This window comes from Prionailurus viverrinus, chromosome D2, assembly GCF_022837055.1.
Source record: "Prionailurus viverrinus isolate Anna chromosome D2, UM_Priviv_1.0, whole genome shotgun sequence".
Classification (NCBI taxonomy): domain Eukaryota; kingdom Metazoa; phylum Chordata; class Mammalia; order Carnivora; family Felidae; genus Prionailurus; species Prionailurus viverrinus.
This window is the reverse complement of record NC_062571.1, coordinates 64,530,294-64,558,116: the sequence shown is the minus strand read 5'-3', so window position 1 is coordinate 64,558,116 and position 27,823 is coordinate 64,530,294. Positions and strand designations below refer to the sequence as shown.

The 27,823-nt window shown below is 41.0% G+C and overlaps 1 long non-coding RNA gene across 1 annotated transcript; it reads left to right on the top strand.

Annotated features, from left to right (window-relative positions):
- The first annotated feature begins 42 nt into the window (after positions 1-42).
- LOC125148431 (uncharacterized) lies at positions 43-23,114 on the top strand. Its single transcript, XR_007145541.1, has 3 exons — positions 43-103; positions 612-648; positions 22,892-23,114. It is a non-coding gene; the product is annotated as an uncharacterized LOC125148431 (long non-coding RNA).
- Positions 23,115-27,823: the final 4,709 nt, after the last annotated feature.

Sequence of the window (27,823 nt, the reverse complement as noted above, 5' to 3'; positions counted from 1 at the left end):
GCAGAATTTTTTTTCCCCCTATATTCCAGCAAGCTGGGACAAGTTCATCTAACACCTCCTTTGAAGACCAGCAGATGTTTCATAAAGGGTCTATACGTGGGAGGTGAGATTTTGAAGACCTATATCCCCTACTTCAGAGACTACCTGAGCTTCTTCAAAAATAATCCTAATACTTGGCTGGGTTTTAAAAGAGCTAATGAATATAAACAAACAGGCTTGTCAGCATCTGGGAGGAAGCGGCTGAAAGAATTTGCTAAATCCACAAAACAAGTAAATCTTTGCTTAAGACTTGCACATGCCATTAATTAAACATTTTTATTGTGTGGCTTGTTTAAAAAAAAGGAAAAGAAACGTCTTGCATTATGTGAACAGGTCTATAAATAATGAATGGATTATCCAGTTTTCGCTGAATGTCAACAGATTTTAGCTGGGTCCTGCAGAAACACAGTGCCCTTTTACTGCCCGTCATTAAAAGAAAAGGGCTTTAACACTTTGCTAAAGGAAGAGACAAACAAGAGAGGGAACATAGGAGCTAGAAAGGATTGGTTAAAAGGCAAACAATTAAAACATTTTTCTATATCTGAAATATGTACCATTTTCTTTCTCCCAAGGTCTAAGTACAGAGCTTGACTGTGAACTTTCATCAAGGTAAGTCCAGAGACTGTTTCAAGCACCCTAATATATATGAGGTGATTTCCTTGAGGACAAAGATTAGGTTAGGCAGTTCTCAATTATATGCTCTATTACTTATTATCATTATCAACACCATTGCTTGAGTCGATGGTCTTACTCTTATAGATGCTTAATAATAATTCTAATAACCAGTAAATATTTATACTCACCGTGTACCAATGAGCATTTTGCCAAGCACTTTAAATACTGTGTCTTATTTAATTCTTACAACAAACCTATGAACTAGGCAGGGTTATTATGCTCCTTTAACAATTCATGAGAAGCAGTTACTTTCTAAACTTGCACAAATTAAGATAACCTTTAGATCTAAGAATCTGACACAGGATTCACAAACAAGCCTGATTCCTGAAATACCAATGCTTTACTTCCCTTTATTGTATAATAGCCAATATATATTTTTTCCACTGCTCCTCAATATCCATCCCAGTTGCCCCAAACTCTTTACACTGATCTCTTGCTTGAGTCAGTTATTCCATTTTCCCTCAATTTTCTCACTACTCCTAGAATCCAGAACAAGCACCCTTATCTATAAACTATGACTTGGAAATGTCCTATAGAATGGCAGTTCTAGGCCAAGTAAGTCTATACTCTTCTGTTAATGCCTGCCAAATAATATGGCAAGATGGTAGCAAAAACTTTCTTAAAGGAAACTTCTGGAGTTGGTCCTCATTAATGTCACTTCTATTTATTTAGGGACTGTTAAGGTAACAAGGTGAATTATTTAAAACAATGTAATGAGGATTACTTAATACAATGTGGAGTACCACATCTCTATTTAAGTCTATACAGTTTGAACTCATGTATGTCACGGTTAGTATTATTACTAAAGCACTAGCATATTTTGTTGGGATATAACATTTTCTTGAATGCTTCCTATACACTAGTGAGCACTTTATATGAATTAAATTATCTAATCCTTTTAGTAACCTAAAATCTTAGTATCTTCTTAAATTTATGAGATATAAGATATCCTTTCCCTGAGCTGTTGGGAGCATTGGTGACTGGCTGCTCACAGCTGAGTTTTTCTCTGAACATTGTCCTCAGCAGAGAAATCACCAAGCCCAAAGTCATGTCCCTTCCTTGGAGGTAGCCTACAGCCAATGCCTTGTGGTGAGGGCCTATAAAAGTCTGCCACCAGACATCTCTGTCACCAGAGGTGAATGTGTGAAGATTTGTCCCAGATCCGGAGCTCCCAGTGAAATTGGCTGAGTTCTTTGTTGCAAGTGCATCATAGCCCAAATCTTCCTTCTGCCCAATCCTAGTGCTTTTGCATCCCATAGGTATCATTGCCAGGGGATTCTTGCACTCAAATCTCCTTCTGAAAGTCTATTTTTGAGAAATCAACCTAAGACAATTGGTACCAGAACTTGCCCAAGGAGCTGGGGGAAACCTCTTCAATGGGCTTTAGAGCTGAATTAGCCATCTCACTGGCAATAAAAAGTCCTAGGGTTTGGTGGTGTAATAATCAACTCTAACAAGCTATAATGATGCACTTGTGAAAACTTTCAAGGTTATGATCCTGGACCAGAAACTGGTGGAAGGGAGTACTGGTAGCAGCAATATAAGATCTGGTAAATACTAATTATAATGCCCATGTAATCTGATGGATTTTGCTTAGTACCCAGGGTGTATTGCAGAAAGACAATAGAAGATTGAGAATGATTAATCACCAACTGAAAGGGAAGTATGAACGCTAAAGGGACTCACTGGCAGCATATCAAGAGACTTGAGCCTGACACAGGAAAACTGAGGCTTCCTTCCAGGATTTATTATTATTATTTTTTTAATGTTTATTCATTATTGAGAGATGCAGAGAGACAGAGCATGAGTCTGGGGAGGGGCAGAGAGAGAGGGAGACACAGAATCAGAAGCAGTCTCCAGGCTCTGAGATGTCAACACAGAGCCTGATGCGGGGCTCGAACTCATGAACCGTGAGATCATGACCTGAGCCAAAATCAGACACCCAACTGATCGAGCCACCCAGGTTCCCTTCCAGGATTTAATTTTAAGAGCAGAATTCCAGAGAAGGTTGACTCGTCAGCCTTAGCTAATCTGCTATGCAAAGGTTGGAGACTTAGTTTGAAAGAATTGGATTCTGAGAGTGGATCTGGGTCTATGCATACAAAAACCTTGGAACCACAGATTCCCTTTGCACATTCTTCACTGGAAGAAGTGGCTCATTCCTCCCAGTTCAAGGCCAGAGTTTTCTCCTTCCCTGAAGAAAATTCAGAGTCCCTGCCTCACAGGATTTACCTCCACCTCCCTTTCCAGCTTGCCATCAGAAAAAAAGCTAGAGTCAAATCACTACATAACCTGGCCACAGAACTGCTGGATCTTCTAAGGGATAAAAGATTATGTACTGAAGGAGCTATAGGATACAGCCAAAATGTGGCATTTGGAGCCAGAAGAAAACATATGGGACAGGATTCTGAAGAAGCTAGACTTACAAGAGCAGAACCTAGAACTGGATAATGGAGTTTACTGATATGTGAGCACTTTCCTGTGATACGGGATTTAATACCTGTTAAGGATTTCAAGAGATGTTTCCAACAAGTTAGGATGACTCCAAACGAATCTTCTAAAAGTGATGTAAAAATTCCTTAACTGGCAAGAATAAAAGACGGCGCTGGAAGAAAGAATCAAAAGATTTTAGAGAATGAGCATACTCTAGTAGATATATATTTAAGGCTGGAAGATATACCAGCTGAATGATTCCGGATGAGAGCCTACAAGGTATTCCATGTTCCATGGTGATAAGGAATGTGCTAGTGTCACAGGATTCATGCACAGAGAAACAAGACACCGAGGCCTTTTTGTCCAGGAGGCAACTTTATTCCTCACGCCAGCATGGGCTCAGTGGGGTTTGTACCCAAAAAACCTGATCCCCAAGCACATTAAGGTATATGTAGCCTTTTGTACAATTTTTGCTCCTTTGTCTCCCGTGTATGTTAACATATGGTCTGAATGGGTGGTCTATGTTACAGAGTCATGAGGAATGTCTTGCATGCACACATAGCGAGGTCGCCTTCCCTTGTCTTGAGGTTTCACCACATTCCTTAGGGAGGGGCTCTACCACATTCTCTGCTTTAATGTTCAGACCCCCTATTTGGGGTCAAAGAGTATCATCTTGGTTCAGAGGTTTATATTTCCATAACATAATCACATGCATAACTGTTTTCCTTTTGATCATTATCTCAACGATGTTGGAGATAGACTGTATAACCAGAGGACCTAGAAAAGCTAGGATTAATCAAGATCCCCAAATCAAGAGGATAATACTTGTGAGGGTTTTGAATCCCCCAAGAGTTGAAAACCATCTTCCACATAGCTCCCTGGGGTCCTAACCTTTCCAGGTCTGGACTGGGACATAAGCAACCTTTCTCATTTGATCTGTGATCACCTCTATGACTTTTCCTTCATCATCTATCTGTGGGCAGCAGCTGATCAGGTTAAGCTTTCCACAAATTCTTCCCTCAGAAGCAAGCAAGTAATCCAAGACCAAGTGGTTTTGGTAGACAGCACTGAGCATTTTGGTTTCCTGCTTGGCTAGTAAGTTAAGAACTCTGGCAGTTTTATTGGTTATAATTTCTACAACTTCTTGCAGCCTGATTATGCAGTTTAGCATGTAAATGGGAGTGTGGTAGACCCAGGACCCATCCTCTGCCCAGGTGGCAGGGCCATAATATTGAATTATACACTCATGAGGCCATTCAGCATCTTTCCAATTGCCAGTTTGCAGGGCACATCATTTCCTTTGAGACTTTCTGTCCCCATACACTTGGACTCCCAAATGTTTCCCTCTGGCAAGTGGAAGCAGGAAGAAAGATCAATGAATAGTTACCAGCACACATGACCCTGACCTGCTGAAGGAAGTTCTGTATAGGCTGTCCTTCCACATATCCAGTATAGTCCACCTAGGGCCTGCCATTTGATGGCTGTGTCAACATTATCCCAGGCCTCTCGGAGATGAGGGAAGTTAGAGAAGGGGTGGGGATCTAGCTCAAGGTGATCTGGGGTCCCCCACCATTGGGCTTCCTGGGCAGCTGAGTTATAAATCTTTGACCTAGGCATGTTAAGCTTCCAACAGAGACAGTGAGCTTCCTTCCCCACAAGGCAAGACAGTTTTTCCTAATAATTGAGGTTTTGAGGAGCCAAACCCCAATGGGCATTCTGTCCCATTATAAGGTTCACAGGGATCTAATTTGGTAGCCTCCAATGCCATTGTTCCCCAAAATAAATAACAAGAAGAGATCTTTAGAGTCTGGGCTATAGTCTCTGCTAGGGCCAGAAACAGATTTTTCATTGTGACAGAGACAGGAGGAAGATCCTTCTCCATTTCTGCATAAAAGGAATGAAAGACCTGGTGGGTCATGGCCTTATGTGTCACAGTAACTCTCTTAAACTACAATACAGTTCCTGGGTCTGTGCCCTGTCCATGGATACATATCCTGATCTGCCAGCTACCTCTCCATCTGGGGTCTCCCAGGTTAAGACCAGTAAAATTAACTGGGTTAGGGGTCCCCAGCTGACAGTTTGGTGTAGTCATCCCCTTTTCAAGGAGTGCTGTTTTGTCTTCTCCCTGGCCCATGATATGTAGTTCCAGGAGGAACATTAAGACTGGGCAGTCCAGGCACACCCAAAATGGGCCCCAGTTGAGAACAGTTCACACATGTACTTATCATTTAGCCTGTATTCCCATTCCCGAGATAGCCCTCCACATGCATTGGCAAAGGTTGACTGGGCATCAACTATGATTAAGCACACATCAAAAAGTATTGACACTGGTTGTTTTAGGTTAGTGAGTTGTATCCTTTGTTTCATTTTGCCCTTGCTTGGAGGGTGGCTCTGGACTTCTTGCTCAGCGAATACTGTGGGTTGAAACCAGTCAACACACTATCTGGAAGATAGAATAAGTGGTCTTAATGTGTATGCAGGTCCCCAGGATCTTTCTCTGGCATGAGAAGTGCGTATGGTATAGTAAGGTCCAAGTGACTCCCTGACCAGAGCTGGTTATGCGAATATGTGGGTCACATGATGAGGAATCTAGGTCTACAAAAGAGGTCCAGATTAGAAGCCACCAATACCAATGAAGCATCCTATCCACAAAAGGAAGGTAAATGCTAACCGAAACCTCTTACTATACCCGCAGCTGGCCCAGGTGGCCTCTGCCAATCCTATGGTGAAAAGTAGAGCAAGAATCACAACATTAAGAAACAAGGGGTGACAGTGCATCCAAGTAAGGAAACATATAGAAGATAATGACAGTCTGTTTGTTCCACTGGACTGTCAATTCCTCAAGCTTCTGCCGTGCATAAATTAGTCCACTTCTAGGGTGACTAAAGACGGGCTGCAGTCTCCCAGAGCCTCTGGAGTTGTAGATTGCTTCTTCTGTATGGTCAGCTTGCATGGCATTGATGATCAGGAATGCACTCCCAGTTTAGAGATGCTAGCTTCACTCTGCTGTGGTGAATCCATGGACCCATTTTGGCTACCTTTACTGCAGTAGGGGTAGACAAAATGACAGTGAATGGGCCCCTCCAGAGGGGTTTTAGAGGTTGGACATTCCACTCCTTCACCCATACAGCATCTCCTGGTTTAAAGGAGTGAGTGTCTGTGGTCAGACTGACAGGTAATTTCTCCCTAACCCAGTGTTATAAAGTGGTTAGGGTAGAGCTGAGAGCCTGTATCTGTTGCCTTGGGGTTATATTGCCTATGTCATTTAGATCCCCTATTCCCTTGAAAATGGGGGGTGGGGGACAGCCATAAAGGACTTCATAAAGGGAGAATCCCACCCTTAGTGGGGCTAACAGGTGATTGGCAACACTTAGTCCCAGTGTAGATGGGTTTCCTAATATAGGTGGATTATTTCGGGCACATGTTTCACATTGTTCGCGTACTGCTTGGGCTATTCTGGAGAGTTGAGGGATGGAGAAATGTTGGCTTAATGGAATCTCGAGAGCTGTCTGGCCAATATGGGTTTCCTGATAGAACTGCTTGACAAAAGGGGGAGCCAGGAATTGCTCAGGAATTGCTACTCAGCTGTCTTCAAATTTTCACCATCCACCTGGGAGGTAGCTTCCATTTTCAGTATTAAACCAGGTACTCTCATTTTGAGAATAGTTAGGGTCCCATTCTGCAAGTGGACTAGGGAACACTGCGGTGGTTAAAGCCACTGATTCTGCTGTTCCTTTGGAGGCCGCAAACTTTGCATCTTGTTCTGCTTTAGTATTTCCCTGTGCATCCATGGTGTCTCCCCTTTGATGTCCCTGACAATGCGTGACTGCCACTCTTTTAGGGGCCCACACAACATCTACGAATTCAAGGATTTCTTTATCATACTTTATGTCTTTTCCTCCTGAGTTTATTAGACCCTTCTCTTTATAGAATGCCCCCATGTACATGGAGGGCGGTAAAGGCATACCCATAGTCTGTGTGTATATTGACACATATCCCTTGGTTAGCATGATGAGCTCTGCCTTCTGTGCCAAAGTCCCCTTTGGCAGGGGTTTGACCTCAATGATAGAATTCAGGGTCACCATGGAGTACTCTGTGAGGTGTTCTCCCTCTTTCACAAAACTGCTACCATCGGTGAAATACTCAGCATCAGGGTCCTTGAGGGGCTGGTCCTTCAAGTCTGGTCAGCTGAAGAACACCTGATCCATGACTTCAATGCAGTCATGATCTGGTTGACCTGGACTGACAGGCAGTAGGGTTGCAGGGTTTAGGGTTGGCACTACTTCTACATGAATGTGTGGGTTCTCACATAGCATTACCTGATATCTGATTATCTGGGTGTTGGTTAGCCAGTATTGTCCCTTGTATTCCATTAATGTTAATACTGAACGTGGCACTCGGACTTTCAACTCTTGTCCCATAGTTATCTTGTCAGCCTCAGACACTAAGAGGCCCGTGGCTGCAAGTGCCCGTAGGCAGGGTAGCCTGCCTTGGGCAACAGAGTCAAGATGTTTGGAGAGATATGCCATCAGATGATGCCATGACCCCAACATCTGGGTTAGGACTCCCACCAGTATGTTCATGAATGTACATGAAGAAAGTCTTGGACATATCTGGGAGACCCAAACCAGGGATGTTGGTGAGGGCCTGTTTGATCTCTTCAAAGGCCCTTGTGCTGTACTTGCTCCCATAACAGAGGTTCTTGCCCTCCCCTCTTTGTGGCCTCATAAATGGGTTTTGCCAAGACCAGGAAGGTAGGTATCCAGATTCTACAAAAACCTGTGGCCCTGAGAAACTCCTGAAACTGGGGTCAGGTAGATGGAACCAGGATCAAACAAATGGCCTGTTTTCTCTCCAGGTTGAGTTGGTGCTGCCCCTGGGAGAGGTGGAAGCCAAGGTACTTGACTTTCTTTTGATAGATTTTGGCATTTTCCTTGAGACCTTATAGCTATCTTCCCATAGGAGGGTAACAAGTTGCCAAGTCCTTTCATGCAATCCTCCTGAGACCTTCCAGCCAGCGGTAAGTCATCTACATATTGAAGCAAAACACAGCCCTGTTGATCTGCTGGGAAGGCTCTTAGGTCTGAGTCTAATGCAGTGCCGAAAATAGTTGGGGGATTTTAAACCCCTGAGGCAATCTTGTCCAAGTCAACTGGCTCTTGTCACCATTTTCAAGATTCTCCCACTGGAAGGCAAATATTGGTTGACTCTGGCAGGCCAGGCGGATGTAGAAGAAAAAATCCTTGAGTTCTAGGCATGTGAGGAAGGCAGCTTTGATGGGGATAAGATCCAAGAAAGTGTATGGGTTTGGGAACAACTGGGTACAGGGTGACGGCAGCCTGGTTTACTGTGTGCAAGTCTTGGACTGGCCAGTAGTCATCGGTGCATGTCACCTAGACTGGTAGGAGAGGCATGTTCCAAGATGACCTACAGGTTTGGAGGATCCAGTATTTTAGAAGTCTCTCCAGATGCTTCCATATCCCTATCTGTGTCTTACAAGGGATGAAATATTGGTTTTGGTGGGTGGGCTCTGCCCCTGGCTTTTGTTTTACAATTTTTGTAGGTATATTCTGGGCCAGTCCTGGTGGGTTGTCCTCAGCCCACACCCCTGCTACTCTGAAGGGCAGCTCAGATCCCTGTTGTGGCTCCTCCATGAGACTGTAAAGGTGCCATTCTTCTCCTTGGGAAATCGTGAGAGTCATAATCTTTGCTTCTGGCTTTCGTAGGGTCAGAGCAGCTTGTTTGTGGGAGTTGAAAGTTATCAGGGCCTGCAGTTTTCTCAACATGTTCTGGCCTATTAAAGCCATGGAGCAGTTGGGGAGGTACAGAAATTCATGGATGACTTCATGGCCACCTAAATTGCATCACCAAGGCAGCAGGAAGGGACCACATGTCTGATTGCCCATGACACCCACAATGGTGGCTTGTCTCTGTGAGAGGAGGCTCACGGGTTGGGTTACCACAGAGTGTTTCACCCCAGTATCTACCATGAAGTTGATGGGTCAGCTCCCCACATTCATTCAGACCATAGTTTCTTGGGGGCCTAACAAAATAGACTCTGGTCTGTCCTAGTCCTCTTCATAGTCTTCCATGGCGGCTAGCCCCACAGAATCATCTTTGGGGACTCCTGAAGCCCTGATGCTGGTAGCTACTGCCCCAGACCACATGACCTCTTTCTTTTTGCTTGGGGCCCTGCTGAGAATTACCCAGCTGCAGGGCACACTCGTTTTTCTAGTGGCCTTCCTGAGGACAGTGAGCACACCAGTTCCATCCTAACTTTGGTCCTGGGCAAGATGATCCTCCCTTCCATTCTCCTTTTGGCCCTAACCCTGGCCCTGCAGGGTACCTTTCTGGGAGCATTCGACAGCTCCACCAAGGCAGCAGCTAACCAGTCTGCCTTTTTCTGCATCTTCTGGTGTTCTTTCCTCTGTGCCACCTGGTCATGGTTGACAAACACCTTAGTAGCTACTTCCAGGAACTGACCAGCATGTGTACTAGCAAAACCCTCTAGCTTTTGCAGCTTATGCTGGATGTCCCCTTGGGCCTGACCTATGAAAGCCACATTGACCATCCACTGGTTAATGGGCACCTCTGGGTCAAAAGGGGCATAGAGACAAAATGCCTCTAGTCTCTCATAGTTTCTCATAGAACTAGCTCAGGCTCTCCTCAGGTCCCTGGAGCACTTCTGATGTTTTATTCATATTTATGGCCTTTTTTCCTCCTTCCTTCATGTCATTTAGAAGGGTTTCTTGATACTGTTTAGTCCTTGCAAGCCCTCCATCTACCGTTAAGTCATTTGGGTCCCATTTGAGGTCCTTCCCAGGAAAATGAGCCTGAACATAGGCCTGGGTGTCCAGTATCCCAGCCAGGGCATTCGCCTCTAACCATTTTAGGGAAGCCTGGGTAATTCACTGACACTCCTCCATGTTGAAGAGGGTCAGGAGAAGCTGGTGGCAGTCTGTCCAAGTAGGTTGATGGGTTTGAATTATGGACTGCATTAGTTCAATCATAGCCTGGGGCTTCAATCATAGGAGGGAGTATGGTACTCCCAATTTAGGAGGTCCATAGTGGTAAAGGGTTGGTACACAAAAGCATGCTGGCCTCCTTGGATCTGGCCTTCCTTATCATAATAGAAGGGTAACCTAGTTTTCCTCAGTGGCATCTATAGGGCTCCCCAGTGTTGCTGCAGGGAGGGACTGTCTCTTATGGCCTGATCTTGTAGTTGCCTTCCAGGAGAGGTATATGGGTTTATAACTGGTACTCCAGGAGAGCTGGTCACATTTGGAGAGGTGGTGAGGCCTCAGAACTAGGGGCAGGCTCTGGTAGGGTCTCAGTAGTCGAGACAGCTGGAGGCACAGGTGGCAGTGAGGGGTACAGTGGGGAATATGGCAGTGGGGTTCCCCAGGATCTTCCCAGTGTACAGGTTTTTCAGTTTTTGGCCAGCATTTGGAGGAAGCCATGACACGAGCCCTCATAATTTTACAGTTCTCTTCAATACAGACTTTAACCAAGGCAGCTGGGATAGGACCAGGTCTTGTCAACAGTAAATGTAAGCAAAATTGGTCAGGATGGCCTGGATTCCCCACAATGACCCTGAACACTAGGCCAACTAGTTCCTTATCAAGTGAGCCCTTGGAGAGCCAGCCCACCCTGAATGATGGCCAATTTCACGGAATGTCCAGAGCTTTCTAGGAGTTAATTTCACACCATAATCTCCTGAATATCCCTTCTTGAAATTCCTCAACACACACTCTAGGGGAGTTAGTTTACTCTACTTTCCATCCATTTCCTCCCCCTAATGGACAACTTTCATGCACAAAAGAGGAAAAAGGTGGAAGGGAGGGACAATTTGGAAAGGACATACACCTGCTTTGTCCATTTCTGGCTGCTTTCCTCTCAGAGATATTTCAGGCACCTCTTAGCATTGGTGGGTTCAGTATCAAGCCCTGACCCAGATAAGACTCCTGAGAAAGTCTGACACTGCCCTAAGCCATATCAGATGGCCACAGAGCCAGAGATTGGGACTCAACACTCACTTTTTCCCATTGAGCAGGTAGGAATCTTTTCACTGTCCATCTCATTCACACACAGTCACACAGCAACTCCAACCCACTGCCCAGTGCCTTAGAGTTGATGTTTTGTTCCTTATAGAACTACTCAGGCAACTGAGAGGTGATCTGGCTCCCCCTCTGCCTCTTAGGGGCAGGTCTACCAAAATGAACCCAGGTTCTTACCAGTCTGACAGGTGGAGCTCCCTGAGCTAGTTCCTGGGCCTCACCAGGTTCCTTTGTGCATCCGGCACCCTCCCCCTGGGACACCAGGAGGGGCTAGTCTCCTACAGATCAAGCAGTCTGATGGTGCCAGGTGAGGTTGCTTCTCCCGGTACTCCAAGGTTCACACCCTAGTGACAAAGGAAGTGGAAATGCATTGTCTCTGAATCATGGACATGAGCCTCCAAGAAATGTAGCAGGATTCTTGCACAGAGAAATGGGACACTGAGGTTTTCTGTCCAGGAGGCAACTTTATTAGTCATGCTGGCATTGGCTCAGTGGGTTCATACCCGAAAAACTGAACCTAAAGCACAGTAGGGTATAGCCTTTTGTACAACTTTTGCTCCTTTGTCTCCCATATATGGTAACATACAGTCTGAATGGGCGATCTATGTTGTCATGCACGTGCACATAGCCAGGTTGCCTTCCCTTGTCTTGAGGTTTTCACCACATTCCTTAGGGAGAGGCTGTACCACACTAGAGAGAAGAATCATTAAGTATCACTGAGAAGCTCAGTGGTGGCTGTCCTCCACAGGCTAGCACTTACAGTAGTAGATGTTGTTACAGAGCTGGATTCAGTAATAGCAATAATAGAGGCTAGGTGGTAGATTTTCATTAAAAGCAAGGTAAGCACAAGTACCATAATGAGTATATTAGTCTGCTCGGGCTGTATAATAGAATACCATTAACTGGGTGCTAAAATAACAAATTCATTTTCTCAGAGTTCAAGTGACAGGAGTCTCCAAAATCTAGGTACCAAAAGGGCTGGCTTCTGGTGAGGTCTCTCTTCCTGGCTTTCAGGGAGATTCCTTCTGGGTCCTCACATTGCCTTTCCTCTGTACATACACAATCCTGGTGTCTCTTTCTCTTCTCATAAGGACACCAGTCCTATCACATTATGGCTCCACTCTTATGAGTTCATTCAACATTAAGTACCTCCTCAAAGGAAATATCTTCAAATATTGTCACATTGGAGGCTAGGGCCTCAATGTATTAATTTGTAGGGGACACAATTTAGTCTATAACAATGAACACCTAGGCTGGCAACTATATGGTCTTAGCTATGAAAGTGGCTAATAGAGCATGGCATCCTGGTAAGCCTGTACAGATTCTGGAGGTAGATTATTTCATACTTAGAAATACTGTTGTGAACCATTTCCAAGTGATACAAAACATTATCAGCTTTGGGATTCAAAATAAGAAAGGGGTCTCCAACATGTTTAGGCTACTATATAAGTATTTCTCCTACTTGGGCTATATATATAATGCAGATCCTATGATATTAGAAATATCTATGATGGGAAAGGATGCCATAGGGAATTTTTTGGAGGCTACAATAGGAGAAACATAATATAGTTTGGGGGATCACTAGTAATATTCTGAGATTTGGAAAAAAAAGGGCTTCAAGTAACCTTGTGTCCATAATTATCCATCATGAGTTGAGTTCATAAGACCCATGAAGTCATAATATATAACAAATGCCTCTTGGAGAGGGCATAAATAAATGGCACAAGAAGGTAGTCCAGACCCCCGTGTCAACCACCAATGTTTTGTGGGTTCCTCTCCTTTAGCTCAGCTCTAAGGCTACATGGGTTAGTGACTTAAGACTAGCTGACAGAAGGGGAACAAAGCCAAATTTCAGCCACACTCATCAGTGATATTAAAAGGGACAAGGAGGTACAATACTCCCATTGGGCAAAGTTTGGCCAGTGTACTTTCTTTCCTCTTTGTATAGATAGAGTAGTGGCCTGGGGGAAGAATATATACACTGAACATGAACAGTAACAACTAATTTGTTTTGTGGCTCAGACTTTGCATAAAAATGAAAGATTGGGAACAAGGAATTAAAGTAAGAGAAATGTGGATGGACCTATGAGAGTAGGCATGAAGTGTAATGATCCTAATATCACATGTTAACGTCAACACTAACCAGAGGGCATCCATCATAAAACAGATGGCATCCCATCTCAAGAAGACCAACCAACTATAAATACAAAACAAAACAAAACAAAGCAAAACAAACAAAGAAAAACACAACCAGTTGATGACGAGTTGATTATAACTGGACTTCTTTCACCCTAGAAGGTACAAAGATTCATCTTGACTAGACTAAACACATAAGGTAGTCTTTGTTGATGGAGGTAGCTCTTATATACTATAAACAGGGAAGAATATTTTAGGTACCCAGATCACCTACTATAGTGCCTCTTGCTAATTTTGATGGTAAATACAGAAGACCAGTGGCCTTAGCCTAAGGAAAGCATGGCTACCAAGCACTCATGTCCCTCATATCAGATGCAGGTATCAGTCACCCCACAAAATTAGCTCTGATACTACCAGAAGTGTTAGCTGAGGGTGCAGAGAATTGAGAAGGGATAGTAGGGAAGAGGCAAGACGAGATTAAGTTGTGCCTTCAAGGTCAGCTGCAGTAACAGGGCCAACAGTTTATTCCACTAATTTTTTCTTCTAAATTTCTTTAGCCAAAGAGAACAACATAAACCTAATTGTGCTATTCTCACAAATTATATGAAACAATTGGATCTGAGTGCTACAAGCAGTGGACCATAGAGGACACTGTGCATCACCAAGATTCCAACTTCACGATTAATGTACTCATTCCCTCAGCTGTTGGAAGTGTTGACAGCTGACAGCTATCAGCTGAGACCTTCTAGGGGACTTTCTTCAGCTGGAAAGAGATCACCTCACCCCAGAATACAATCCTGTCCAGGAACTGCTTGTGTCAAATGACTTATTAGTATAGAGATACAAAGGTTTGGCACCGCTGCTTCACAGAGTGATCCCAGTAGGTCATTCTAACTCCAGAGCAACCTGGAGACTCTCTATTGTCCCTGCATTGTATCTATTCAACTTCTCCTTCTGCCTCACCCTACTCCTTTACTCCCCTACATGTTTTGATTCAACAGTGCAATCATATCCCTGTATCAGAATCTGGTTCCCAGAATATTTATCTCAAACAGAGGCAGAGGTACAACTGTAGCCCAGGCAATCTAAATCCAGAGCCTGTGCTGACTGCCTTCTGAGCAGCAGGCCAAATGTCTTCCCTCTCCCCATTTCCCATTCAGTTTTGACCCCAACCCGCTTCTGTGACATTCTTTTGATGTTTAGTGGTATAATATATGTAGTTTATTTTTCTCTGGTAGTGCCCACAGGTTGCACTGATTTCCAAAGCCTGCATTGACAAATATTTAACCAGGGACAAACAGGAATGTTACAATGCCCAGCTGAACATTTGTGTGTGTAATGAAGTAAAAGGCACCCTTCCATATAGCTGGCTGATCTATGGCCAGCATCTTTGGCCTCTTTGGAGATTAAGCAAATAATTATAGACAGCTTTATGTAGCTATGTTACCACCATTAGGCAATATCTTATGTTATACTTCTGCATGCCAGTGGTCAGTGCTTGGTCCTGACACTGAGTATATTATCCACATTTACACATTTGATATTGAAGGACTTCTTCTTCATACATAGGCAGATTAGAGGTTTGGGACTACAGAATGTATTCCTCTGATGGCTTTGAGAATGGTACAGTAGAAAAACCTAACCAGCGTTTGAAGTTGAAAATACTCCTTCTACCTCTACCCTCTGCCAGTGTGGCCTTGAGCAAGTGGGTTTATCTCACTCTGCTTCACTTTCACCTCTTCTACATGGTGGTGGAGAACAAGGAGCACCTCCTGGATCTTCAGAGAACTTTCACCCACTTTTGCAGTGCCCTCTTTTCTGTCTCTTTGATGAAAACCACAAAGACTCCTTCCAGACAGAGTAAGGCATTTTTTTCATATATGCAAAAATAAAATAAATATTCCTAGCTGGGGTGAATGCAAATGTCTCCAGACCACAACATTTCCCTAGGTGTGTACATTCTGCTTTATCATCTCGAGTCAGTGACTGTTCTAAATACAGAAAATAAGAGAAGCCTGTACTAGGCTCTTATGAGCCTGGAGGATTAACTAGAGGAGATAGCCCAAAAGTGTGATCACAAGATTCCACTTAATATGGTAAAAAGGGGAAAAGGTGTGTGTATGCGAATGTGTGTGTGGGAGGGGGTCAAAGGACAAGGCTAGAATTACCTATTAGCCATTCTTCTGAACATACACTAATATTTAACTCCAAAACACTTTGTCCCATGGGAATTTTATCCTGATACACATTTATATTTCCTAAGCTCTATTTCTCTATTTCCAAAGCGGTTGAGAGAAAGAAAAAAAAAATCAGTAATCACAAATCTCCCAACAAAGAAAAGCCCAGGACCAGATGGCTTCACTGGTGAATTCTACCACACATTTAAAGATGAATCAATGCCATTCCTTCTCAAAATCTTCCAAATAATTGAAGAGGAAGGAACTCATCCAAACACATTAATGAGGCTAGCATTACCTTGATACAAAAGCCAGGCAAAGACATCACAAGAAAAGAAAACTATAAGCCAATATCCATGATCAATATATATGCAAAAATCCTCAACAACATACTGGCAAACCAAATCCAACCACATATTAAAAGGATCATACACTATGATCAAGTGGGATTTATCTGTGGGATACAAAGATGGTTCAACATACGAAAATCAATTAATGTGATACACCATATTAAACAAAATAAAAGCTAAAATTTACATGATTGTCTCAATAGATACAGAAAATATTTGCCAAAATTCAATACCCTGTCATGATCAAAAGCTGACAGTAAACTTGGAATACAAGTAAGTTATTTCAACATAATAAAGTCCATATATAAAAAGCCAACAGCCTACATCATTAATAGCTAATATCTACTTTGAAAAAATGAAAGCTTTTCTTCCTGGATCAGGAAAAAGACAATTCCTATTTAATATAGTCCCAGAAGTCTTAGAGCAATTAGGCAAGGAGAAGAAATAAAGAGCATACAAATCAGAAAGCAAGAAGTGAAATTGTTCTTGTGTGCAGACAATAAGATCTTATATACAGAAAACACTAAAGAGTCTACCAAAAAGCTGTTAGAACTAATCAATGAATCCAGTGAATTTCCAGGATATAAAATCAATATACAAAAATCACTTGTGTTTCTATACACTAAAAATAAACTGTCTGAAAAAGAAATTAGAAGAACATTCCCATTTAAAATCACATAAAAATAATATATAGGAGTAAACTCACCAAGTAGGTGAAAGGTCTGTACACTCAAAATTACAAAACACTGATGAAAGAAATTAAATAAGCTACAAATAAAAACACATTTTGTAGATTAGAAGACTTAATATTGTTAGAATGTCCACATCATCCAAAGCAATATGCAGATTTAATTCAATTCCTATAAAAATTCCAGTGGCATATTTTATAGAAATAGAAAAAAAAATTAAATTTATATGGGAGCACCTGGGTAGGTCAGTCAGTTAAGCATCTGACTTCGGCTCAGGTAATGATCTCATGGCTTGTGAGTTTGAGCCCCGCATTGGGCTCTGTGCTGACAGCTCAGAGCCTAGAGCCTGCTTCAGATTCTGTGTCTCCCTCTCTCTCTGCCCCTTCTCTGCTCGTGCTCTGTCTCTCTCAGTCTCTCAAAAATAAATAAACATTAAAAAAATTTTTTTTAATTCCTTACCACAAAAGGTAAAGAATAGCTAAATTAATCCTGAGAAGGAAAAACAAAGCTGGAAGCATCACACTTCTGATTTCAAATTACATCCAAAGCTATTTTAATAAAAAATGTATGGTATCAGCATAAAAACAAACATATGCAGTGGACCAATGGAACAAAATAGAGAGTCCAGAAATAAATCCATTTATATACAGTAACCTGATCTTCAATAGGGTGCCAGGAATATACAATGGGGAATAATCTCTTAACAAATGGTGTTGAGAAGATGATATATACAGGGAAAAAAAGAATAAAATTAGATACTTATGTTATATAAATAAACCCAAGTGGACTAAAGACTTAAATACAAGACCTGAAATAATAAACTCCTAGGAGAAAACAAAAAGAAAGCTTTATGATAGTGGTCTTAGCAATGATTCCATGGATACTGTAACAAAAGCACAGACAAAGCAAAACAAAAAAATAAACAAGTGGAACTGAATCAAACTTAAAAGCTTCTGTACAGCAAAAAAAAAAAAAAAAAAAAAAATCAGGAGTGAAAAAAGCAAAGTACAAGGCAGAGAAAATATTTGCAAACCATATTTATGATAAGGAGTTAGTCTTCAAAATATATAAGGGACTTGTACAACTCAACAGTGAAAAAAGCTAATAATCCAAATACAAAATGGCCTAAGGACTTGAGTAGGCATTTCACCAAGGAATACATACGAATGACTAAAAGGTATTTTTTTTTAAGGCTCAACATCACAAATCATCAGGGGAATAACAATCGAAACCACAATTAGATAATACCTTACACAGAAGACAATAACTTTTGACTAAGATGTACAGAAATTGGAGCCCTGGTACACTATTGGTGGGAATGCAAAATGGTGTCCCTGCTATGGAAAATAGTGTAGAGATTTCTCAAAAAATGTATATGGAACTATCATATGATCCAGAAATTTCACTTCTGGGTATCCAGAAAAACGAAAATTGGAATCTTGAGGAGATATGAACACTCTTATGTTCATTACTGCATAATTCACAATAGCTAAGTTTTGGAAACAACCTAAATCTATAGAGAAAGGAATAGATAAGGATAATGTGGTGTATACATACAGTGGATATTATTTGGCCTTAAAAATGAAGGAAATTCTATGATATGCAATAACATGGATGTACCTAGAAGACAGGCTAAGTGAAATAAGCCAATCACAGAAAGACAAATACTTCATGATTCCACTTATATCATGCATTAAAATAGTCAAATTCATAGAATCAAGTAGTGGAATGCTAGTTTCCAGGGGCTTAGGAAAGGGGATAAAGGGGGTTACTAAATTAATGAGCATAAAGTTTCAATACAACAAGATGAATGTGCTCACAAATTGTAACTATAGTCAACAATAATGTATTATACACTCAAAATTTAAGAAGGCTTGGATGCCTGGGTGGCTCAGTTGGTGAAGTGTCCGACTTTGTCTCAGGTCATGATCTCACAGTTTGTGGGGTCGAGCCCCGCATTGGGCTCTGTGCTGACAACTCAGAGTCTGGAGCCTGCTTCAGATTCTCTGTCTCCCTCTCTCTCTCTCTGCTCCTCCCCCATTCATTCTTTCTCTATCCCTCTCTCTCTCTCTCTCTCTCAAAAATAAACATTAAAAAAAGTTAAAAATAAAAATAAAAATATTTAAGAAGGTTGATCTCATGTTAAGTATTCTTATACTAATAAAACCAAACTCAAAAGAAAACAAAAAGAACAATCAAAAAAGCTGGGATCCAGGGTTTAGAATCTAAAACCTTTAGGATCTAGGCTGTGTTGTTGTTATTTTAATTTATCTTTGACCATTACAGTATTCTCTCTCTCTCCCTCCCTCTCTCTCTCTCTCTCTCTCTCTCTCTCTCTGAACCATAAATTTATATGTGTTAATAATTTGGAACGTAAAATTTTTGTGGATTTCTTGTTTGTTTGTTACTTCTCTTATTGTCCACCCTTCTGATCCAGTTTGTCTGCATTTCCTGAGGAGAGAACATTGCTGAGAGATGGACTAGAATATGGGGGCCCTATCCTTGATTACCCTACTCCTTCAATCACAGACAAGGCTAGAATTAGAATTTGGGACTACAGAATGTATTTTATCTGGGACAGATATAATTCTGGGACTGAAGTTTCCAGACATAGTATACCACTGAAGCAATGCTCAGTTCAGTTATTAAATACCAGAGAAGAAGTATATAAAGGGGCAAGTCATTTCATCAAATAATAAAGCTGTCTGGTTAATATAAAATGAAGAGGAGTATTTGTTCATTACAGATTCAATCTCATCCTCCCTCCTACCTGCTCCTACCATCTGTTCACAAACAGGCCTCCTTTCTCCTTCATTTCCTAGGTTTCCTAAGAATATTTTCAAAGGCTGCTCAAATTAACTAGGGCTCACACGTTAATAAATCTATAGATCAGGAATACATTTAAACTTACTTATTCCTGCTTAAAGGCATGATGCAATTACCAACTTACAAGAACTTCATCCCACAAGGAAGAGACTAGTAATGAAAATCTCTAGCTAAAAGAGCTTATTTGCAAGATGCAAATGAACACGTGGCTTATTATAGCTACCCAAGTAGAAACTTAGCCCATTAAACACACTGAATAATCCCTTGTAAATCTTGTATGGTTCCAAGGTCTGAATGACAGTTACTAAGGGACAGGCCTGGAATTCAAAGCTAGTCTATTTGAACCCAAAGCCCATGGTCTCTTGCAGAGAATAAGTCTGCCCAGCAACTCTTAAACTCACTTAATTTTGGTCCATAGATGTATTTTCTCACTGCAAATAGTCCTAGCATCTAACTCTGTGCCTGATACTTATGAGACTTTCAATAAATAGCTGATCAATGAATGAATACCTCTGTATACATGAGCTTCTTCCATATGGGACACAGTGACCTTTCCTCAAGAATGACCCTCCATAATCAGCAGCAGTAACTTGTGTTTTTGAATTTGGTAAATACATAACCAGATAAACACAGCTTTGGATCTGGATTAAACTTTCAGTGTTACCTAATTCCATCCCTGTATTTCTGATTAGGAAACTAGACCACAGAGAAAGTGGCTTGTCCTAAGCCTCTTAACTAATTAGTTAATGACCAGAACATATTGTGATTTCAGGTTTTTCACCTTTGTTTGGAAAAAAAAAACTTTCCTGTGGTTTTGAAAATGATGAAATGATACATGGCATTTCAACCAAGTGACAGTAGTTGAGGTGACCACTCAAAATATTTGATCAAAAGCAAATTATTGTAGTATAGTTATGTCTAACTCATTTGTTTTTTAACTTTTAAACTATATTGTAAATGAATTATGTACCACCATTACAATATCAGAGAATCTGACTTTGACTATATATTTACCATCACCAGTGAGTTTTACAAATATAATTGTTAATTGCATCCATGTTAATAGGCATCCATGTTAATTGGCAACTTCTGTCAGTATTCCTTGCAAGTGGTGAAGAACTTCTTCAGCATTTGTTTGTTCAGGGATGTCTTTATTTTCCCCTCATTTCTGAAGGACAGCATTGCAGATAAAATATATTAGGTTGCCAGGATGTTTTGTTTTGTTTAACATGGAGACAAGGGAATCCTCATGCACTGTTGGTGAGAACAGTGGAAAACTCTATGGAGGTTCCTCAAAAAATTACAAATATAACTACCATATTGTCCAGAAATTCTACTTCTTGGTGTATATCTGAAGGAAATGAAATCTCTATTTTGAGTGAGCTATCTATATCCCTGTTGGAAGAGGTAATTAAGAGGATGTGACTTCTGGTTGACCCCCATACGAAACTTGGGTGATTGGAGGCTCCTCGCTCCCTCCTTGTCCTTGGAAGGTATGCTCTGCCCACCATTCCCATAGCTGGAGCTATTTCAGGAATGCAGCTTTGAAAGACTAATGTACTAAATACTTGACTGAACCCAGTTAAGGCCTCTGCATAAACTAAGGTTCTGTTGAGCAAGTCAGGAGATCTACTTGTCTTGTGACCATACAAGAAAGGAACGGCCTGCCTCATTCTTTGGTCTCTCCTTGCCCTCCATGTACAGGGACCTGCTTCAGATTTCACCCAGGAAACTCTCGAGTTTGCAAGACAACAAGCCCCATCTCCATTGCAGCATTATTTACAAAAGCAAAGACATGAAAACAATCTAAATGTCCATCGACAGATGATTGTATAAAAAAATGTGGTACATATATAATGGAATGTTATTCAGCTATTAACAAGAAGGACATCCTGTCATTTTCAACAACATGGATTAACCTTAAGGGTATCATGCTAAGTGAAATGAGTCTGATAGAAAGACAAATATGATATGATCTCACTTACATATGGAATCTAAAAAAACACCCAAACTCATAGAAAAAAAGATTGGTGGTTACCAGAGGTGGGGGTAGGAGGATGGGGAAATTGGGAAATATGGTCGATTATAAACTTCTATCTATAAGAGAAAATGGTTCTGGGAATTTAATGTACAGCATGGTGACTAAAGTTACTAATACTGTATTAAATATTTGAAAATTGCTTTCCTTATGAGAAAAATAGATATAGCTATGTGAAGTGATGGATGTTAACTAAACGCATTGTGATAATCATTTCACAATAAACATAAATATCAAATAATTATATTGTGCATCTTAAGTTTGCACAATGTTATATATATATATAATATATTTACTATATTTATAATTATATATATTTATAATTTATTATATATATTTATAATTTATAAACATATTTATTATATTTATAATTTATATATAAATATAATATCTTTGTAAAATGGAAAATATGAAAGGGTGTAAAATAAATAGAAAAAATATTCAACCAATCCTATGGCAAAGACACCAAGCAATCAGAATAAAGTCTGCCCAGTACATGATGCCTGAATGCTGCTCAGAGCAGGGAGACCAGCCTCACGTTATGTGTGTTTCTAGCCTGTTCACATCCTCCTGTTCCTCTTGTGCTCAGGTTGGTTAGTTCATCTGCAAGATGGTCAGGATTTATTATCCTCAACTCGTTCCTCTTCTCTCCTCTCATGTAATTGAGTGGAAAGGATGTTGTATGGGAAGAAGAAAGGCACGTCCGTGCAGCGAAGATACGGCTGAATCTTGAGGAGCCCAATGCATAAGGAGGTGCCAATGCTTGTCTTTAAGCAGGCTGAATGTGACATGTAAGCTTCTGGGAGTGCCATGGAGACTCTAGCAGGCAACCTGAAGTCCACTAGTAGACCCCAACTTTTGCTGAGTACCTCAACACCCGTGCATCCCTGGAAATGAATATTTTGGGGACACAAAATGTTGAGATACAAAGGATGGATTTGAATACGTTCCCTTCTAGGTATGTACTTATGTTCTTTTCTAATTGACCAACAAACTGGCTGCCCTCATTGAGGACTATAGGGACTTTTGATAATGGGAGACATTAACTTACACGGCTCTGCAAACATGCAATATGCAAAATAGTAATAATTTTCTATGAGAAGAGGAGAGCAAAGCTAGTAAGTTAAACAGATTACAAAAGGAAGTTAATCCCATCGGTTTCTGTCTGATTCATTCCGGTCACTTCTCACAGATTCACAGGTGAGTCTAAGAAATGACAGCCATTCTTCAGACCTGACTGAGCCTGGACATCAAGAACGAGTGTTGCTGTGTGTGTGAACAGACCTCACCGCAGGAATAGTGCACAGATGGAAGCACATGTAAAAAACTGAACGTTTCGAATAGGGAAGTTGCTCCTAGGGCTTTACGTCCTTAAAGTAGGGAATCTTATCAATTAGGAAAACTAACATATAACTGCAAAAGTTGAATTCCTTAGCACGTGGCATGATTTTTTTTTTTTTGTCCATTCTAGAGAAAGCTGATTACAGGTTGGCAACTGGCCTGTCTGTCGTACATCAGGAAACAGAAGAGCAGAAAAGCTTAGGATACGTGTGGCTAAGGCAAAAAGAACTGTTCTCTTTAGCTGGCTGCACAGAAATACTCAAAATGTTTTGAACATCATGACGATTCTTTTCACACCAGCACGATGACTTCTGATACAGTTGTCAGGACTGTTTAAAAACCAGTATGATGATTCTTCTCTCACCGACGTTATGAGCCAATTTAAGGAGGACGTGGAGTCTCCCCTGAACAAATGCCTTGGTCCCAACAGGGTCTATTTTTGTTTCTGTTTTTATTTATATGGGAATATGTTCTCAGTCCCGAAGGATGATGAGAAAGAACTAGCTCCAGGTTTCAACAGTTGTCTTTTTTTTTTTGATAAAAAATTGGTTGCGTAGAACTAGAAGAAATTTTCTCTCAGAAAAAAATGTAACACTCATTCAACATGCTGATCAACTGGTATATCAAAACATAAAATTTGATCTTTGTAAAGGACTATGAAAAATCATTAGGTGTAGTGTCAGCGCCTGACAGCTATTTTGGCTATAATCTATGCGCCTGACATTAAACTTTGACGGCCAAAGCCTCCCTTTCAAAGACATGCATCTCCAGCAAACACCTTGCTGGCCACAGTACTCCGTAAGGAGCCATGCAGTCCACCCATGAAGCTCCCCTTTTAGAAATCCTTAAGGGACCTAGAAAACTGGCCACTTGCTTTTCCCTTTCTGTGTTCTAATTCTTGCTCTTATGTGTTAAATTCACCAATAAAGATTAGAACCATGAAACCCAAGGTACCTCACCCTCAACCCCAATAAGAAGGCAGAACCCTAGGTCTGTGCTCTCTCTCTCTCTTTCTCTTATCCTGCAACCTCACTGTGTTGCCCAGGCATGCCACGTACCCTCCGTACTTGTTCGTAATAAACCTTGCTTTTCCAAAGTTCCCTGATCGTTGTTGCTGAGGTTCATCTTGCAATCATTATTAGAACCACAAGGGCCAGTCCTGCCACAACATTGGTTCCAGTTGAGCAAATGACTTTGGGGGCTCATCTTGAGCCCAGTGGGTGCCTTCAGGCATCACTATCCATAACTGAGACCAACATAAAATACAAGGCCAGCTCTTCTTCAGAGTAGGAATGCTTTTTTAAAAATTTTTTTTAACGTTTATTTATTTTTGAGACAGAGAGAGACAGAGCATGAACAGGGGAGGGGCAGAGAGAGAGGGAGACGCAGAATCTGAAACGGACTCCAGGTTCTGAGCTGTCAGCACAGAACCCGACGCGGGGCTCGAACTCACGGACCATGAGATCATGACCTGAGCCGAAGTCGGATGCTTAACCGACTGAGCCCACCCAGGCGCCCCAGGAATGCTTTTTAAAGAGACTTCAGTATAGTGGTTCCTGGGTGGCTCAGTCAGTTAAGCATCTGACTTTGGCTCAGGTCATCATCTCACCCTTTGTGAGTTCAAGCCCCGCATTGGGGTCTGCACTGACAGCTCAGAGCCTGGAGCCTGCGTTGGATCTTGTGTCTCCCTCTCTCTCTGCCCCTCCAACACTCGCACTCTCTCTCTCACTCAAAAATAAATAAACATTAAAAAAAGAGACAGAGAGAAAGAGACTTCAGTATACCTGTACCCTTCCCTGTATTTGGTTCCCTCTGTGGTCGGAATGCAAATAACTCCCTATTGACACCATTTTCTTAAATTGTGGTAAAATACTCATAACATAAAAGTTACCATTTTAACCACTTTAAAGTGCATAATCCAATGTCATTAAATACATACACAATGTTGTGCAACCATCACCACTATTTAGTTCCAGAACTTTCCCACCATTCCATTTATTTTTAAAGCCATATTCTTGATGATTATTCCTCTCTTTCTCTCTACCTTTCATTCCCTCTCTTCTCATCCCACTCTTCCTCAATATTTAATTTATAGCAAGTATCTGAAGCTGTCCCTGAAACAAAGTGAGGCAGAATAGTACCAGACATGCAATCAGCAAGTATTTATTGAGCACCTACTATCAATAGTTCTACCATGAATATCATGTTGGGTTAGAAATCAAGATGGCAAATTACAGTTCTAGTTTATTTAATAACAGCCTATACTTAACTTCCCTATTCAATAGATAACAGAGGACTAGTGTATAAATAAAGTTAACAATAATGACTGTCTGGGAGTCTCAGGTCCACTGCAAGAATTAGATGTTATTATGTGTGTCAACTCCCTTTGAGAAGCATAAACTTAAGGTGTTAAGCAAATTCATGGAGAAAAAAGTCAAAGTTAAGCTGTTTTGAAAATTAAAAATCTCGTTGTCCTCTAGAGGGAGCCATATGCAGGAGGTTATTAACAGACATGTATAACATTGATGAGCTAATGAATTATCACTAATGAGAAGTCAGATCATTAAATAGCTTGTTAGCCTCATATTGGAGCTGGCTTCAAACTGGCACCCAGAAGATATATCCAAACCTCTCATTTCTGTTCTCTTTTATTATTTGACTTGATCTTTCTTTTACTCCTCCAAACATGGCTCATATTTTCAACCACACAGTTAGGATTTGGTAAGTCTTTGTTAAATACCCATCTTTGTGAATGAGTGAATTATGAATTGTGAATGCGTAAATAAATTGTTAGTTGAATGAGTTTTGTAGTGAAGCAATGAACTGTTTGTGGTGAAGTAGGTTTTTCAGTAATTTCTATGGAGACGGAGAGGAAGCATTGGCCCATGAAATTGGGAGATGAGGAGACACCATTTTTCCCCCTTCCACAGTTGGAAATGGAAAAACTGCTTCTCTGTGAAGCTAGTCTGTGTAATGCCGCCCCGCCCCAAAGATGAACACTATCATTGTTCTGCCAACTTGAGGCAGAAAGAAGATTACTTTTATGAAGAACTCCTTGCTCCCTCTGCTGGCAGTATGGAGTACAACACACACTTTGGAAGTCTCATTATTCATAATGACAGGAACAGGGAAAACACATGGGGACTATGGGATGCAGAATTTATTTAGTGGAGATTAAGTGAAGAGTCTCTTACCAGCTGCAGCAAAATAATGGCAGAAAACAATAATTAACATAAAAATAATAATGGCTAATATTTGTCAGAACTAACTGTGTTCCAAGCATAATTTCAAGCACTTTACATGCATTTTCCCATTAAGGAGATTTCTCTGTGGCTGGTAATAGATTACTATAATTTGGGTTGGGGTTTGAAGTAAGGAAGAAGTCATTGTTCAGTCTCATAACAACAACAACAAAGGGATGTTTTGTTTGGCATCAATTTTAGACTATCACCTTCAAAAGAGAGATGCTATTTCAAACTAGAAGATTCAGAAATAAATACTGCCTAAAAACCAAGTAGGGAACTCTCAGGTCAAAAGTAACTGTACAAGCATAAACAGTGAACTTATTTAGTTAAGTTTTTAATTTATTTTATACAGTCAAGGGCAACCCTATAGACAAGCCTTTCAATTTTAAGAGCCCAAATTTATGTTAAAATTGGTGCTTCAATCAAAATTCGTCCAAGTTCTCAAAGCTCACATTGGAAAAGTTCCTAGATGGACCTCATTGAGTGGAAACATTCTGCTGTTTATGTTTTGTTTTCCATCAACTTCTTATTTTTTTGCTCCAAAATGCAAAATGCTTTGGCAGGAGCTAGTGGAATCATGTTAATATATTTATGATGCAGAAATGTTTCATTTTATAAATATTTTGAGAAAGGAATATGTAGTTAAGAAGACTATATGGAGTATGAAAAGATAACAGATTTGGGAATCAAGCAGATGTGGTTTTGAATCTTTTGTAGCATGGGGATGATTATAACATACAGAGCTATTAAAAGTGCTGAAGATAATGGTGCCTTTTCTGACATATAGCAGGTGTAACAGTAAGGGTCCAATAAGATGACAGCTAACAGGTGGGATGCCTGAGTGGCTCAGTCAGTTAAGCGTCTGACTCTTGATTTCAGCTCAGGCCATGATCTCACCAGTTTGTGGGTTAGAGCTCTGCATCAGGCTCTACACTAATGGCACAGAGCCTACTTGGAATTCTCTCTCTGCCTCTCTCTGTCCCTTTGCCACTTGTGTCGGTGTGTGCTCTCTCTATATCAAAATAAATAAATAAACTTAAAAAAGATGATAGATAGATAGATAGATAGATAGATAAGCAGGCAGGCACTCAGTCAAGGATTTGACCTTAGGCAATCATCCTGGGAGCTGGTTAAACAATCTCTATAAGACTGCTGTCCTCATGACTGGTGCTGAAGCTTGCAGCCCATAGTGCTGGCAGGCAGGAAGACAAGATATATGTAAAGCTGGGGATAACAAGAACAAACTAGAACCTAAAAGCAAGAGCTGGAAGTTAGAAAGAAAAACTAAACCCTGTATCAGTTATTGACTGTGGCCTCAGTGACGTGGGTGTCTTACAGAAGCTAGGCACACATGGAACTTGTCATGGAGGAACACACACACCTGACTCAGGAGCTCAATAAACTAAAGGAGAGTCAGGGAAAGGTGGAACTAGTGGCACCCATTTTGGACTCATGTCTGTAAGGTAAGCAAGCCAATAAACAACAATATGTATGACTATCAGATAAGTGCTGCTTCACTTCTTCCCTCCAAATCTCATAAAAAATCTTTTATGTCCCACCCAAATCAGAAACCTACAAAAAAGGGAATTTTGGAGATGTACTTCAGTCCAGTTAAGTAGACATGTTACAAAGCAACCCCTGTATGAACCCATTAACCCAAAAGTACTGGTATCTGTGCATTATTCATGATTTTCTCTTGAAACAAATTAGCTATTACTAATATTATTTAGTTACAGAGGTTTATATAGGTGTCTAGTAATGGGGGAGATATGGTACATTCATGACCAATGATGAAATATAGTGTAGCCTAAGTGGCA